The sequence below is a fragment of the Lacerta agilis genome, chromosome 1, assembly GCF_009819535.1.
Source record: "Lacerta agilis isolate rLacAgi1 chromosome 1, rLacAgi1.pri, whole genome shotgun sequence".
Taxonomy (NCBI): Eukaryota; Metazoa; Chordata; class Lepidosauria; order Squamata; family Lacertidae; genus Lacerta; species Lacerta agilis.
In genome coordinates this window covers 26,235,087-26,253,649 of record NC_046312.1, presented here as the reverse complement: position 1 = coordinate 26,253,649, position 18,563 = coordinate 26,235,087, and positions in this window count along the sequence as shown.

Below are 18,563 nucleotides of genomic sequence, written 5' to 3'. Positions count from 1 at the left end.
TGCAAGGTCACATTTTTTAAAAAAAACGTTTATGCCTAGTATAATACAACCATCCACAAGCGAGTGGGCTCTAGTCTCCATAATCGTTATAGTGGATGCTCTGCTGCTATTCACAATGAAAGGAGGGCCTTAGGAGAGACAGAAGCAACTGCCCAAGAGGTTAATTAAAAGCAATGGATAAAAGGAACAGGGAGGGAAGGAGGGAAGACTCACCCAAAAGCCAATGCAAGAATCACATACCATAAATAAGCCAGAGGGAAAAGAGACAGCCAATTATTTGTGGGAGAGAAAGAGCTGGTTTGGTACATTCTTTATGGCTGAACACCTTTCAGGCACAGTTCCACCACTGAAATCAAATCAGAATAAAAATGCTTCCAAACAGCAAGATTCAGGAATGAGACAATACATGGTGTGACCTTGATCTGGACTTAACCGTTGAGTGGAAATGATTTGTTCTCTTCCCAGACAGCTATTCAGTTGTTTTCATATAGAGCTAATTTTTCTTTTCTTTCTTTCTTAAAAACAAAACAAAACCCCTATTCATATCACAAAGGGATTTCACTTCTTTACAACTTCCTCATTTGCTATCACTTTGCACATAGCAATATGCAATGGGCAAAAGGGGTTGTGTTCTGTGAAAATGGGAACTTGACATGACCTTGTCAGTTCGTGGTGCTTCATTTTCCCTAGCATTCAAAAGTGAAAAGATTTCAACCCCCTGCATTATGTATCCCTCACTCTTTCTTGGTGCATCTTTTTTTCTTTCCCCTAAACTTCTTTGAACTCTTATCATGCCTTTTATTACCAAACTCAGGTGGTGAGTGCCACCAGGATTATAGCTAAAACAGAACAGGTAGTACCGTGTTTCTCATAAAATAAGACGTGCCTATAAAATAAGCCATGGCAGGATTTTCAAGCGTTCACAAAATATAAGACATACCCCGAAAATAAGCCGTAATGCTGGGCAGTTCTGGAGGGCGCCAAGGAAGAGGAAGAGGTCTGTCGGGTTGGCGCCCAGAACCGGATGTTGCTGCTGCTGCAGCCCCGATCCAGCAGGACCCAGCAGGAGCTGCAGACCGCGCCGCATGGATCCCCGATCCAGCGGGACGCGGCAGGAGCTGCAGCGCGCGCCGCGTGGAGCCCCGATCCAGCGGGACCCGGCAGGAGCTGCAGACCGCGCCGCGTGGAGCCCCGATCCAGCAGGACGCGGCAGGAGCTGCAGCGCGCGCCGCATGGATCCCCGATCCAGCGGGACGCGGCAGGAGCTGCAGCGCGCGCCGCGTGGAGCCCCGATCCAGCGGGCCGCGGCAGGAGCTGCAGCACGCGCCGCATGGATCCCCGATCCAGCGGGCCGCGGCAGGAGCTGCAGCGCGCGCGCCACGTGGATCCCCGATCCAGCGGGACGCGGCAGGAGCTGCAGCGCGCGCCGCGTGGAGCCCCGATCCAGCCGGACCCGGCAGGAGCTGCAGCGCGCGCCGCGTGGAGCCCTGAGCCAGCAGCAGCCAGCAGCAGCAGCCGCAGTGTGCGCCACGTGGAGTCCCGATCCAGCAGGACCCAGCAGGAGCTGCAGACCGCGCCGCATGGATCCCCGATCCAGCGGGACGCGGCAGGAGCTGCAGCGCGCGCCGCGTGGAGCCCCGATCCAGCGGGACCCAGCAGTGCTCTGTACGGTAGCAATTTGAATCCTCCTCCTCCTGTCGCGGCTTGGGGCGATCCGCGCGGCGCTGCTGGGCGCTTTATCAACACTTCAGCAGCAACAGCCAGTTCCGGGCTCCAAGCCATGGCAGGAGGAGGCTTGCCAGGTCGGCGCCCAGCAGCCCCCCGAGCCTCCGGGAGCCAGCAGGAGGAGGAGGTGGCCTGCCGGGTCGGTGCCCAGCAGGGCCGCGCGCCCCGAGCCAGCTGGACCCAGCAGCACCAATGCTGGACACAGCAGGAGGAGGCAGGCGCCCAGAACCGTACGGTACTTAATAAAAAAATAAGACACCCCCGAAAATAAGCCATAGGCTTATTTTCCTGAGTAAAATAAATATAAGACGGTGTCTTATTTTATGAGAAACACGGTACACAGATATTCGCTAGCAGATGCTGCTGTCCCTAATATTAAAAGGTTGGAGGGCCATTTTAGCTCCGAAAGTGTAATATGTTTTCTTGTTTGTTGCCACAGTTAAAACGGCCCAGTTGGAGGATCCTGCTTCCAGACATCTGTAAATAACTTTGTGATGCTACTGCTTCTTGGCAGCTCTCAAGTTTGTCTGTCTGTTTTTATTTTCTCAGGGATTTGCATTTTGAGGAGCCAGAGGAAAGTCCTCAATCTTGCTCTTCTTTTCTCCACCCACTGTTATTTTGAGAACTGCTAATAAGTTCATGCTGCAACAAACAACGGAACCAACAGATTTATCTCTGCAAAAATGTCATCAAGTAGTTCTTGGGATTATGTACTTTGCCCACCATGTGCAGGCATCTACTCACAGTCTCACTCATGAGGCAAAGTTGCATTGCATAATTTGTCTTCTAGAAGTGGGCAGAGGCCCCAAGATTCACGTTGCATCTGTGGATTTTTTTAAAATTACAATCTGTTTCTAAATCACTCTGTGCTCTCTCCACTTTGATCTGTTTCTAAATCACTCTGTGCTCTTTCCACACCTATCAGCTGATCACCCATTCCCACCACCCTTCTGAGTCATACCCCTCCCCACCCTCTCACTATATTTAAGGGTCTGGTGACTTCAGTTTCAGTGTATCTGAAGAAGTGTGCATGCACACGAAAGCTCATACCAAGAACAAACTTAGGTGCTACTGGAAAGAATTTATTTTGTTTTGTTTTGACTATGGCAGACCAACACGGCTACCCACCTGTAACTGCCACTTTGATCTGTGTGTTTTAAGTTCCAAGCTGCTCTATATGAAACAAACCTATGTGTTCCCCATTCACTAGAGTTCCTAAGAATGGCTATATCTTCGGCAATATTGTAGACAAATAGGTCCAGACACTTTTCTGGAGAAATTCACTTTCCTCCATAATTTACTGTTACATTAGGGGCGTTGTCACATTCGGGACAGCTATACTTCTTGCAAAGCCCATGGATCCAGAGTAACATAAAGCTATAGGAAGATATTGATATAACACCCAGAAAAGGACAAGAACTAGAGAGTGGTACATGGTTTGGGAGGTGGGGGGCTAATCTAACCAGTGGATAGGAGTACTGACACCACACTTTGACTCAAGAGAGAGGAAAAACTTACTGAATCAGCCCAAATTGCCTCAGTATTTGGAACCACAAAAAGCCAATTCGTACCCCCAAGAATCTTCTCTAGCCAGCCTGGTGGACTAGGCATCATTCCAATAAAGCTACTGGGTTTTTAAAAAACACTATTTATTGCAAATTTTCATTGCAAAGAAGAAAAACATACAGTACATGGCTGATTGCCATCAATGGTAAGGTGAATTAATCACCACAAGAGAAAGGAAAACCATACATAAAGCAAAATATAAAACAATGTCACTAATAAAAAGGAAATGGAGCATATATACCTTTACACATTCAGCTATGACATAGGTGATTGGACAAATTTTAGGAGGCTCTCAATGAAAATGTGTTGCATCGCACAGCAACAGATAAACAGTAAACGATATTAATAAGGCTATCTTAGGTAACAAGGTAAAGAAAAAGTGATACTGTATGGGTTACAGCACCACCGACTTCAGTTAGGCTAAATATACTAAAGGCAAAATGATAAATCATGTCTGGAATGGACAGATAAGATTTACACAAATGGGGAGCATTAGTATTATATTTATTACCTACTCTTCTCCAGCAGATCCAAGGGTGGTTTATAAAAATTTAAAATTCAGAATTAATAACCATTAAAACATAACCCAGTCACAAGAAAAGGGTAGGCCCTGAAAAAAAACATATCTTAGGTGTCAAAGGCCAAGGTAAAGAGTTGTGTCTTCAGCATTTGCTAAAAGCTATATAGTTTAAGAAATGCAGCTGGATTTGGGGTGGTGGGTGATGGCTCTTTTCAGCCCAAACTTCACTGTCTCATCATCATTGATCATTGGCAATGTATCTGAAGAAGTGTGCATGCACACGAAAGCTCATACCAAGAACAAACACAGTTGGTCTCTAAGGTGCTACTGAAAAGAATTTTCTATTTTGTTTCACTGTCTCTGTATGAGATGCTAGGTTTGGACCCAACTCCTAGGGACGTACAGGATATATTCACTTTTGTCACTCGTTTTCTTTTTCTTCTGAGAAATACCTCATGCCAGAGTGCCCCTTCAGGTGCCATTGGATGACAGCTCTCATCATCTTTGATCATTGGCAATGTTGTCTGGGACTGATGGGGAGCTGTAATACAACAACCTCTGGAGGGCCACAAATCCCCCATCTCTGTCTTATACAGTTGCTAAAATGGGAATAATCCCAATTAACTCCTCAGCACCGTGTGGCATGGGTTTGAATCAAGTTGGCAAAACTTGCAAATTAGAAAGAGGAAGGATAACTACTTTGCAAAATCCATTTTCTTCATTCCTTTGCCAAGACCATTTAGATTTTAATTATTATCATAACGCTACATTGCTGTTCTCTCATTTTCTCTCTGCAGTTTTGGTAATGTGATCTCCTCGACATCACTCTGCAATTTAATCTTTCCTGGGTGGGAAGAGGCTGTAGTCTTTTGCATTCATATTATGAGATGTTTGGATAGTGAAGTTTGAATGAAGAGAGATGAAGCAGTTTAAGACATTTTGCAGAAATGTGAGATCACCCTCTATTTCCTTTTTCCATTACAGAAACAGATTGTGTACAAGGAACATGCCAGAGAAAATGCAAGAGAAGGTGATAGCAAACAAATAAAAGAAAAGAGGAGAGGGGGGGTGGACCTTCTGCATTGTACTCCATAACAGTTTTGTGCCTTAAACTGTTTGATAATTGTATTTGCTAAAAGAAACAGTGGGCTGGATCCACACGTAGTCATGTGTAGACTCAATGAAACCAGAAAGACTTGTTAATCATATTGATTTCAATGGGTTCATTCTACGTAGGACTAAATCTCTCTGGGCCATATCCAATGTTCTCTGTACATTAGTTCTAGAGACCGTGTTCTAGAGGACCGAGTTTAAAAGTTGTGCAACAAAGAAATCCATTGCAACAGTTGTTGCACAACAGCTAGTCCTTGTTGTCCAACTTGTTGTGAAGAGGTTACTTGCATGTAGAATGACTGAACTAAGAGGAGAGCAGTTACTGCCCCTCCTACTGTGGATTAATCAATATAGCATCAACATGCAAACAATCCTGCTCCAACCTGTACATGCATTCAGCCTACATTAAAGTGTAAAAACTGCCCATCCCTTTTGCCAAAGCAAGGCAAACAAGAGGCCTTTAGCTACTGAATCACATGTTGTGGGAGTTGCCTTGTGCTGCCATTTTAATGATTTCATGTAGTGAACCCCTTTGGTTCACTACGTGACTCCCTGAATCACCCATGGCCCAAAGTCATGCCAGCGGGTCGTGCCAACTATTGTCAAAGGTCACCAGTAAGAATGATAAGGTGCTTATTGATCCCCTTAACAGAGGTCCTTGGTCAAGACCCATGGTGCATTCAAAGTGCCATGCCCATAACAAATGTTGCACTGGCAGAGGTCAAAGAAACCAGCAGAACTTACAACTGGCTCAGAAGCTAGGTAGTAACCACCCTCTCAGTAACTCCCACCCACAACAGAAAGGTGGGGTATGGGTAGAATGGCCAGTGAACTAATTGCATTTGGATTTTAGTCTCCCTGCCCTCGGCCATCCTTAAGAGAAGAACTGCCCTAGGTTATCCATGGAGGACATTCAGTGGCTGCTGGCCATGATGGTATGTTGTTCCATCAGCAGAGGAGGCCTCTGAATACCACTTGCTGGGAATCACACATGGAAAGCAGTGCTCTTGCACTCAGCTCCTGCACAAAGGCTTCTGATAAGCATCTGACAGGCCACTGTGAGAACAGCATGCTGAACAAAGTGGGCCAGCAGGGATCATCTTACATTGTTACAATTCAACTTCTGGTTGGCTTTCACCTTATATGGTGGTGAAAAATTAAAAAAAACTGGCGGTTTTTTTTGTAAATGGGTGCCCTAATGTTGCTAAAATTACCAAGGATGCAAATAATAATTATTTTGGGGAGTGTGGCCAAGCGTCTTCATCATCTCAGCATGTTTCACTGGTACGAATAAGTTTGTATTCTGAGAAAACGCATAGAAGACCCTCTCTTTTTGCCTCTTCTAGGCAGTGTGAAAATGTGTTTAAAGGTAACAGTGTGTTATTATTTTTTTCAAGCCTCTTACACTGCAGATATTACTCCCCACTCTCCAATATTTACTTCATCTCAGTTAAATGTAAACTTTGAGCACAGCATTTCACTGGAACCACAGCCTGAAAGGGACAGTATATATGCCAACAGACAATAAATAATCAAAACAGGTAGCTGTTAAAATCTACATTATTATAGCATGCTATATTTAAGGTTTGCTGTTTTATTGGGGGGGGGGGAATGTTGCCCACAAATCCTTCAACAACATTAATCACAGAGCAAACCTTTCTCTCTCTCTTGCAAAAGTATAAGGTGCCCTAAAGGAGGTATTGGTTCCTATGTTGTACGGTGACTCATGAACAACTGGTTACAGGAAATTTTAAGGAAAATTGAGTAGGGAAGTCTTGCATGACTTATGACTGAGTCTTCGAAACAGGTGCCCTCAGGAAATCCAGTATATATATGTCATCGGAATATTTAGCTTAAACAGCTCTTAATTGCAACAGTTTCACAGCAGTGAAATACTATCAGCATAATCCATAAATACTTGTACTGGCACATCTCCTTAGGATGCTGTTATGACACCCCAGCAGAAGAGTATAGCATGTTCTCCACTGGTGTGATTTTTTTCGTTCACAGAAGTGTTTGTGAATGGTGAAGCAAATGTTAAACCACAAAGACACCTTGATTTCCCCCCAATAAATTGCAATCCACAGCTGTCCTGCTAAGATTAATACCACAATATTTCCAGATAGTATCTCTCTTATCCTCATATTAGATCCAACAAGAATTCAGTATTCTGCTGACGCATCTTTCCTGGAAAATCCATGTGGATTTTCAGTTCCAGTGTAATATTTCCCACATACATTGCTTCTTGGGAATAATTCCAGTCACAATATAGTGATGGAAACTTTGCATTGGGACAGATATATAACTAACCAGAAGCATTTGTGGTTAATTCAACAGAATTCCGTGGAAATCAGCTTCATTCTATGGATGAGCTTGCAGCTGAAAATGATGGTAAGCGGGGGGGGGGGGGGGAATCCTCCACCCCCTTACTCCAAGTTATGACCATGTCACAAATACTCAGATGTGCCAAAAAAAAGTTCATAAAATGAATGTAACACAGTATTGTCTATAGTATATTGACTGGGTTTCTCTCCAGTGTTTCAGACAAAAAATACTCCCAGCACTACCTAGAAATGCTGGGGAATGAAATTGACACCTTCTGCATGGAAAGCAGATGCTCTTCCACTTAGTTACACTCCTTCCCCAGGTAGCAGGAGGAGTTTTCTGAGAGGATATAAATCTCCTGGACTCTTCTGGGTCTTTGCAGAGGAAACAGCTCCCCACCAGGCTCTCATAGGCAGCTCTAACTCGCCCTAGATCCAGCATGCAGCTCAAGCTCACACCAGCTCCAAGGTACCCTTGCTTCAGTCCTGTTTTACCCTGCTCTGAGGTATGGGCAGTGGACAATGGCCATAGGGCAAAGAAGCACACCTGAAGGAGAACTTGGCTGCTGCCACTGATCTTAACCCAGCAATGGGAAGGTGAACCACCAATGGATGTGTTCGAAGTCACATGCTCAGGTCATGTGGGGCAAAGGGGGCACTGGGTGAGCTTCTGGGGTCATTTCCCAGAATTGTTTGCAATGTGCTGGAGTTCCATTGCAGATGCTCAGCAATTCCTTGGAATAAAAGTTTTTTTAAAAAGCATTCACTGAAAGTTTGCAAACTAACAGGACAGGGCAGCCAAAATACAGGTCCTGCCGCTGTAAGAGTTGTGGATTTCACTGAAAAATGTGTTACATTACCATTGTGGCTTGGTAGCTGCCACCAGAAGCTCCTGTTTCCTTCCTGACAGCAGATATGAAGACATAACAGTCTAACTATTCATCAGTTATATTGGATATTTCTGTTCTCATACCCATCCTTCCTCCTCCACTGCCTCCATGCCAGCTCCCCCTCCCCAGCTTGGTAGTTTCCCTGATAAGACACTATTCTTTAGAATTCATTTAATTAAAGTTATATTGTGTATTAAATAGATCATGACTGACACCTGATGGTAGCAGAAACAATTAAAAAATTGTTACCTGACTTCCCACGTATCTGTCAAGTGAACTGATTTATCCTCTGCCCATAAGGGAAGATCAGAAGCAATTTAATGGCAGTTTAATAGGAGGAAGCTTGATAAAATACCAGCAGATGGTATTCTGGGTAATGATCCAGCCCATAATGATTTCGGTAATGGCTTGTCTTATCTATTTACCTGGCGTGGAACAAAGCACACCAACAAAGGAGAGCTCAAATAGTTCAGTCGGATTAGGTTGTCCCAGAGATATAAACGTTTAAATCACTGAAGCAGTCCATTCGCTTCTGTTGCAAGAGAAAAATGCGAAATAGATTAAAACAGTTGAAACTCAGAACCTGAGAAAGGCCAGCACTCAATTTCTGCAGCCTGGGAAGCAGCTGAGTCTTTCTTATCTTGCATTATGGGCTGCACATGTTTAACCAGGGTCATAGCATGGGGGGCCAGGGGAGCCATGGCCCCACATGCAAAATTATGAGGGGGTCAACCAGGCACCCCCATGCAGGTGCCGGCTTCAGTGGGGATCCTCGCCCCACCTTGGCAAATCATCTCTGGCCCGTGGTGAGCAGGCATAGAGGGAGGGAGATGGGCAAGGGGCAACCCCAGTGCAGCCCAGCCTGGCGCTTCTCTCCATGGGCATCAGAGAATTCACCCACCAAGGGCCATGTTAGACACCCCCCTATGCAGGCATGCAGGCGGCACAGCATGGCCCTGGTGGGCTCAGGTGGGGTGGAGCACTCCAGTGGCATCAGCAGTTTGCCCACTCTGAATGCCAGCAACCTACGATACGCCACTGTGTTTAACTGTCATTGTATGGTCTCTATGAGATTGTGAGCAGGAGGTGCGGGGTTTCAATATTTAATCGGCAAATTCAGGCTACCCAGTTAACACTGATTTGGCATTCTTGCACAGCAAATCCACCCATTCCCCAAGTTGGACTTTTTACGATAAGGAAAATGATAGGAAAATGCACTGGAAAGTGTGATCCAGGCCCCAAATCAATTCGGGTCTGGGAATAATAGAATCATGGAATAGTAGAGCTGGGTCATCCAGCCCAACCCCCTGCAATGCAGGAATCCTGACCACCGCTGTTCCTGGGTGAGCTCAAACCACCAGCCTTCAGGTTAACAGCCAGATGTATTGACGCATTGCAACACGGGGAGCAGTCCTGATTAGAATTTAAATAGGATGTCTAATTTGGCCACAGTCGAAACAAAATAGAAAATTCTTTCCAGTAGCACCTTAGAGACCAACTGAGTTTGTTCTTGGTATGAGCTTTCGTGTGCATGCACACTTCTTCAGATATCAGGTATCTGAAGAAGTGTGCATGCACACGAAAGCTCATACCAAGAACAAACTCAGTTGGTCTCTAAGGTGCTACTGGAAAGAATTTTCTATTTTGTTTCGACTATGGCAGACCAACACGGCTACCCACCTGTAACTGTAATTTGGCCACAGTGACACATGCCTTAGTTTTACATCCTGTTTGGATTACTGTAACGTGCTCTATGTGGGTCCGCCTTTGAAAAGGGCTCAGAAATTTCAACTGGCTCAGAGAGTTGCAGCCAGATTACTGACCAGGGCTGCTTATAGGGAGCATACGACTCCCTTACTATAACAGCTTCACTGGTATCTCGTCTGTTTCCAGGTGCAAGTCAAAGTGCTGGTTGTCACCTATTAGGCTTAGGTCCAGACTATCTGAAAGAACACATTCTCCCATACAAACCTGCCCAGGTTTTGAGATCTTCGGGGGAAGCCCTTCTCTGAGTCCTGTCACCCTCGCAGGCATGCTTGGTGGGGATGCAGGAGAGGGCCTTCTTGATGGCTGTTCCCAGACTCTGGAACTCCCTCCCTAGAGAAGCTAGACTGGCTCCCTCCTTGTTCTCCTTCCACCAGCAGGTGAATACCTTCTTGTTCTAACCGGCTTTTGGAAACTGACTGCTTTTAATGAAAGGGCTGGTGTTATGCTGTTTTATGATAATGACTTATATGTTCTAAACAGATTTTATATGTGTATAGTTGCTATTAATATTATTAATATTATTAATATTATTTCTGAGAAAGGTTCATCTCCCTTGGCCTAGCCAATTCTACCACTAGGGCTGGAGTCACTCCCACCAAGGGATCTGCTCCGGAGTAAGTCCCCCAGCCTTTCACTTGGTGTGGCTAATACAATTACTGTACACAAGAGCAATGTAGGTGGATCTCAAATACACAAAGAGCAGCACCATATTCCCTGGGAGCAAGGAAGAGCTACAAAGACAAATGGAAGGACATTAAGAGCTCTGGGTTGGATCGCATTTCAAAGTGGCTTTCACTATCTCATGCTGGGGTGAGTCCCATGACCCTGGAATCCTCCTAGTTTTCTAGTCATTCTGAAGGCAGCTAATAAATACTCCTCTGTTTGTTGCTTTCTGCTCTGTCTCACTCTCTTGATGGGTTTCCTTTGGCTCTCCATGACAGCAGCTATATAAACGGTACAGGTGCTTGCTGTCAATCATTCCTCATAGGCACATAGGAAGCTGCCCTATGCACATGGTTAGACCAGTGGTTCACTAGCTCATTTCTCTCCACAATGTCTGGCAGCTGCTCTCCAAGATTTCAGGCAGGTGTTTCTCTCCAGTCAGCGTCAGATTCACTGGTGTATCTATCTCAGTTCTGCCCACACTGATTGGCAACGGTTTTCCAGGGTTTCAGACAGGAATTGTTTCTTAGGCCTACTTGGAAATGCTGGGACTTGAACAGGGGACCTTCTGCTTTATTGCTGAGCCACAGCCCTTTCTCTACCATGTCTCCTAAGCCTCCCATCATCAGGGAGAGGCCCACATCTGCTATCTTTTCTCCATGCATGGCCTTTCTCCTGCTTTATGAAGGATTGATTTGTGTCCAGCCTTGTTTTCATGCTGTGGACATCCTTCTTGATTCCAGGAAAACGCTGGGACAATTAAATAGCCCCAGTCCCCTGAATTCCATTACGCATTCATTTGGCCACTTCATTTCGTGCCCTGAGGCTAAGAAACTTTCCATTTAAACATGTTGGCAACCGATGCAGTCATAAGCTGCATTAACAGAAGCATGGTGTGCAGATCACGGAAAGTTGTTAGTTCCGTTCAGGCACTGCAACCTCTCATCCTGCACTGATGGCTTGTTGGATCCTCACTGCAGACATTTGCCTGTCACTCAGGTTACAAGGATGGAGACAGGAAGGTGGAGCAAGGAATCTCCCTCACATTATTCTACTCACACAGGGGGATTAGAACATTTGAACAGGGGTGTAGTTCCACTCAAGGCATGGATAAAGCCAGTTCTGGGTTCGGTTCTGGATAGCACATTTTAAGAAAGACCCTGAGACCCTGAAAACAAGTCCTGTGAGGAATGGTTTGAAGGAGTCTGTACCTTCTCAGCAGAAGAATGGAATGAGGTTTTTTTAAATCTAGTAGCAATAAGAACTTTGGGTTGTATTCAATGTAGTGCTGAGATCATTCCATTTTTGCTCCCTTCTTTCCCCCTTGCACACTGTTCTCGGGGTCCTTCTGACCCTCTGGAGCAGATTTGGGGAGCGCTGCAGGGGTGTGTGTGCAGAAGGAGAAGGGGAAGGGGAAAGTCCCATTGCACAAGCAGGAATCATTGCACTCATTTCCGCTAGCACAACTATTCAGGTTCCATCCGCATTATACGTTTAAAGCAGTATTGTACCACTTTGAATGTATTGGGCAGGTGAGGACTTAGTTGAATATGGCTGCTGGGTTGTCTTTGGTTGCTGAGATGGTAGGGGAAAGTATGTGGGCAGTTAGTTTCCATTCCTAGACCTTTACAGCAATTAGCTTGTAGCAATGATGCTTCTGTAATGCTGACTCAGCACCCAGGCACTAAACTGGAAGTTGTGTGGAGATCATATTGTAGAAAACAGGAATCAATTCAAGGTGAGACATAAGTACTGTAGAGTTGCTGTTTTGCACTGCATCAGTCATGGTGATCCAGCTGAAACACCTGTCATTGGGCTTCCAGCTATCACAGGGAAGGTCACCCACCCACCATTGCTTGTGTGTGCAGAGCACACAGAATCAGTTTCCCAGAAACATTTTGTGAGGAAGTGTCATGGGCAACACAGTGGAAGGGAAGAGAAAGAAGCAAACTTTTATTTTGAGTTCCCAGAAATTTTCAATTTATTTTTCTTTTTGAATGCATTAATGAAACATGAATTCACAGAGGGGTGGGGGTTCTTCCCATTTGAGCTCAAGGATAGTACCATCTGGTTTGCTAAAAAGCCCTGGAGATGTTTCTTAAAGCTCTACTGTGACAGAACAATGAATCACAGAACTTTGGCACATCATAAAGCCATCAATAGAACAACAATGTCTGCTGCACTTCCTTACACATCCATACACATGGATGGGTTATTTAGAAAACGGTTATTACAGAGGTTGGCTAAGACACTTTGGTATTTGCAGTTGGTAGTATACTTTTATATGCCTGTTGTCTTTGTCCATGGAGGTTTTTTTGGCAGGGATACTGGAGTGGCTTGCCGGTTCCTCCTCCAAGTGGATCACATTTAGTCTAAACTCTCCACTATGACCTGTCCATCTTGGGTGGCCCTGCATGGCATAGCTCATAGCTTCCCTGAGTTATTCAAGCCCCTTCGCCACAACAAGGCAGTGATCCATGAGCATCTTAAAAAGCAGAGGCGTCACCTTGCCGACAAAGGTCCTTATAGTTAAAGCTATGGTTTTCCCAGTAGTAATGTATGGAAGTGAGAGCTGGACCATAAAGAAGTCTGATCGCCGAAGAATTGATGCTTTTGAATTACGGTGCTGGAGGAGACTCTTGAGAGAGTCCCATGGACTGCAAAAAGATCAAACTTATCCATCCTTAAAGAAATCAGCCCTGAGTGCTCACTGGAAGGACAGATCCTGAAGTTGAGGCTCCAGTACTTTGGCCACCTCATGAGAAGAGAAGACTCCCTAGAAAAGACCCTGATGTTGGGAAAGATGGAGGGCACAAGGAGAAGGGGACGACAGAGGATGAGATGGTTGGACAGTGTTCTCGAAGCGACTAGCATGAGTTTGGCCAAACTGCGGGAGGCAGTGAAAGATAGGCGTGCCTGGCGTGCTCTGGTCCATGGGGTCATGAAGAGTCGGACACGACTGAACGACTGAACAACAACAAAGTATTCTTTGGGCAAAAACCTACCACCATGAAACATATTCCATAAAACTGTGATTGGCTTGGACTGATTTCTTGAAAATCTTAGAACTAGCCTTGAAGACAACATCTCCAGCAACCTCTGGCCTAGATGCTTCCAGGGGTGGGCTCCTCTTAGCCAAACTGCAATGAAATACACTTCTGCTTATGAGCAAAAACAAATCCAAACCTGATGCCCTCCAGATGTTGTTAGTCAACAAGATCCCTCATCCTTACCCATTGACCATGCTGGCTGGGGTGATGAGAACTGTTATCCAAAGCATCTGCAGGGTACCAGGTTTGGGTAGGCTGCTATATAGCTTGTAATATTTGGCTATGTCCCTCACTTTAATATGCCTATAGGAAAATTCATTTTAGTTCTCTCTCTCTCTGTACAGTCACAGCTCACAGCTCGTATGTGGCAGGGTCTAGCATCTGGACAGTTGTTCTGGTGGCATACCCACTCCAATATTCAAAAATCTTGGGTATCGTACATCTAAGAGAGGAGAAAAAAATAATGTTTCAGCAAACCTGATGCAAGTTGGTTTGGCATATGTGGGCCATAGAAAATAACAGCTTTATATGGACCATTTAGCAATGGAAAGATGCATGTATCAAATGAGGGTTGGCAGAGCTCAAGCCAAACGGAGGCAATTTCTTTACAGTAAAGTGCCTATTTCTAGAGGCAGAAGCTAAAAACTAGAGAAATATAGTGTAGTTTTGCTGTAGTAGTATTTATATTACCCTGTGCAAAATGTGTTCACCATTAGCAATGATGTATCTGTCAGGTTTTTTTAAGTGAATTATTTGTTAAAATACAAAATTCTAAAAGGGGAGAGGGGGACAACCTTAAATTCCTGCTGGTAAGATCAAATAAAAGAATGTTTATACCTTTTCCCTGCTTCATCTTGCACAAAGCCTCCTTTCTCATTGCACGTTAGACCCTAGTTTACAAAAAAGGTCGCTTGTGAATGGCTTCCCGTCGAAGAAAATATCTAGGTGCTAACAAAACACAGAGGAAGATACAGTTGATAGGAACAATGGGGTTTTGTGATGGCCCCCTTTCCCATTTTAGTTCTGCTTCAGGGTCTAACCCATTGGTCTAGAAACTACATTATGGTCATTAAAGTTATTGCACAAATGCTTACAGTGCGTACGAGTGGGGGTGGGGTGGGAGGAGAAAATCTTCTTTAATTCAAACTAGATGTTATATGACAACCACCCCCAGTTGGTGTTTGAGGACCAAGAGTTTGACACAAACAGTTGGCATTCCCAGAATGTCTCATGCCACATTAGTCTCTTTAAAACATATGTATGCCAGTGGGTTCATTAACGCGACTGGCAATTTAGAGGAAGGCAGGCAGGCAGGCAGGCAAAATGTAGTGAGTCAATTAATGCGGTGAACCATAGACAAGATACTGACTTTAGCTAAAATTGATCACTTGTCTGTGATCAAGGTCTTTAGCCAGCAATTAGGGCTTTTGTTGAAAGGTTATACTTGGGGAAAGGTTAATGATGTCTTAAGAATGTTGCTCTTTTTTGTTAACAGAGTGGCTATACATGTTTTCCTGTCATTGCATAAACCTGGGTATTGAAATTTGCTATTTTGCTTCCATTAGATGGACAAGATTTCTCTCCCCCACCCTGCCATTCTTTATTTGGTACTTTTGTCATTTATTTATCTGTGGAACACTTTGTTTTATTGATTTTTTTTGGTAACCAATTACACAAAACACACAACAAAGGACTCCCACTCCCTCCCTACAAATATATATTTTTTTAAAAAAGTACATTTACAATTACATTTACCTTCTCCTCCTCCCTATTGCTCATATTTATTTTAGTTCACTTGGCATACAGCGAAAACAGAAAGCAATTCATAAAAACATTTAGTTTTGTACTCATTTGGCTTATCCCGTTTGAGATATTCCCATTTCCAAATACGTGATTATTGCCCACTGGTCTTTCATAAAGTGACCAGATTTCCGCCTCTCATTTTGAGCCCTAATTTATGGTGATAGGTAGAGCTAGAGATAGATACCAATCATTTTCTGTAGGTGATTTGGTAAATTTCTGTTTCTATGCTATCACTAATTGGTCAGCTGTTAACGAATGATGAATTTATTTCTTATAAAAGGTAACGGTAAAGGTAAAGGTACCCCTGACCGTTAGGTCCAGTCGCAGATGAAGTGTTTTAATGACTGGTCCCATTCATGTCTGGGAAGTAGGAAACTGCCTTATATTGAACCAGGCCATTGTCTGTACTGATTGGCAGTGGAGTCCCAGTGTTGCAGACTTTCTGAGCCCTACTGGAGATGTTGAGGATTAAACATAGGAGCTTCAGCATTCAAAACACACACTTGTCATTTTATTGATGTTTTGTGAATCATAAGAACATAAGTAAATCCCTACTGAATCAGGCCAATGTCCCATCTAGTTACCAGACCCTCCAAGTGCCCCCATTTTCCAGGGACAGCCCAAGAATTAGAGAAGTCATCCTAGTTTCTGATTTGATCCCAGAATGTCCCACTTTTCCTAAGTACTTCCCTACTTTCATTGGAGAATCCTTGGAGGGTATGGAGTTATGTGACCCCTGAGCCAAGGAGATAAGTAACTATACAATCTTAAGAAGACACCTGAAGGCAGCCCTGTATAATGTTTATTGTTTTAGTATGTTTTTACATATGATGGAAGCTGCCCAGAGTCAGATGGGTGGAGTATTATTATTATTTAATAGGACATCCCTATTTTCATCAGAGAAGTGTTGGGAGGTATGCTAGTCCAGCATCCTGTTTTCACAGTGGCCAGCCAGATAGATACCTGTGGGAAACCTGCAAGCAGGACCTGAGTACAACAGCTCGCAAATATTCCACTCTTGTGGATTCAGGTTCAAAAGTCATTTTCTGTATACAATGTTGCAATAGGCTATATTTATCCGTTTTAAGCATTTATAGCCCAGCTTTGTACCTGGTAACTGGCTTCCCAGAAAACTGGCTGACAATAAGCAAACATGAATATAAAGTTAAACATGAGATTTCATTTAAAGGCAGTTGTGGTGACTTCCTTAAGGGCTCTGAGGCAGAGATGGGTAACTCCAGATGTTGCTGGACTCCTTCAGCCACAGTCAGCATGCCCAACAGTCAGGGGTGGTGGGGATTGAAGCCCAACATCTGGAGGGTCACAGGTTCCCCAATCCTGCTCAAGAGTTTAATAGCGTAAAATGTCAACCCCCCGGGCTTAAATGCTCTGGCTGCTTTGCACATTCCAGTTCCTGCTCGAAAGACCTATGGTGACCCCAGATTCATGCTATTTCACAACCAGGGCCAGATGTTTTAGTTGCTAGTGGGTGATGCATCTTCTCACCCAAGCATCTGGACAGCCAGACATGATGGCGACAGCAGAAGCTAGAAGTCATTGCCACTTCAATATAATGGCAAGGACACTCTTCTTCAATTTAATTCATTCCATTTTGTCTTGAAGAAGACCAGAACTCCCAAGTCCCACCCACCCCAATCCTGGTGTTTAACTTTGGGTTGACTGTGTCTCATCCCATTATTTTGCTTACTCTTTCATTCACAGATTGAGTGTATTACTTTTATAGTTCTCCTAAATCACTGGTGATCAAGCTTCTCCAAAGGCAGTTTAAAATGGCCTTTCATCACTTCAGGGTCCTTGAGTTCTACTAGGACCTGTGTCATGTACCCACAACAGAAAAAAATAGTCTTTTTCTTCTTCTTCTTTCACTTTTATTAAAATACAAGGTGGAAAACACAGTTCTATAAAGTACATGGTCCACGCAGCACCAATATTGTAACATGTTTTTGCTGATTCTTCTACAGAGTGTATTTGTGACATCTAAACAAGGATACATGCATACACACAAACAAGTGATTTCCTCACTATGTTGACTCAGGACTCATATTAAATGGATATCAAATACATCCCTACTTCTGAAGGCAGAAACAGAGAGGCAAAGAGAAATGCAAGTGCAGAAGCATCCGAACACCAACTGAGTGAGACACTCTTTTGTCAGTGGTCTTCATGGAGACACCAACATCTCTGCTTCACCCTCTTCTCCCATCCTTGCAAACCAAGTCTTAGGTCCAGCCAAAGTTTGGTCAATATGAGTCCTGAGCTGACATGGTGTGGAGTTGAATATAACTGGCCAGTATTCCCTGCCTGATACATCTTTTATTGCTTTGGTTATATTATTGAATGCAGGTTGTAAAGATCTAAATCCAACATCCAGCAACACGAAAGGCCACACAAAGAATACCAATTATGATCTCAACCAAATACTCAGCCTTAGTCCCCTTCATTTAAGTGAGCTCACCTTAAGCTTTCTCAATCACCCTAGAGTATATATTGAAAAACAGCACTGGGTTTGATTCACTGACATATGATTTGCATCTGTAAAAGAGAAGCATGAGACTGCTTTTCTTATGTGATGGCCCTTTTTCTTCACAAGTCCACACATAAACTCAAGATGTGAGGCATAAAAGGATTGGCTTCCCATGCTGCAAGTTAGATCTAACACTATGTTCTTTTTGCGAATTTTAGGACTAGTTAACCACACTGGCTTGCTTACGTTGATCCATCTCAGTGTATTCTGTGGTAGGGTTCTATCTGTTATCTTATTCCTTAATATGTCAACTCACTGCTTCTGCCTAATTCCCCATCTGGAACATGGCTGTGCAAACTACTATCAGAGAAAAACAAGATTTATAATACATACGCAGGAATTACATCCTACTGGTGGTACAGAGTGGCACATAGACCTTTTGGTGGGTTCTTGTAACTTGGGAGCATCATGAATTGAAAAGTGACAAATCCATCTATATACCAGTATCCTGCTTCCAACAAAAGCCAGTATTGTATTGTATTTGGGCAATTAATATCAGAATATCTATTTTTTTTTTTTTAAGTCCTGCTGACCGAAGAGTAAGTGCTGGTATTTTCAGTGGGTGGCCTAACATCTACAATATTTTTATCATTAATG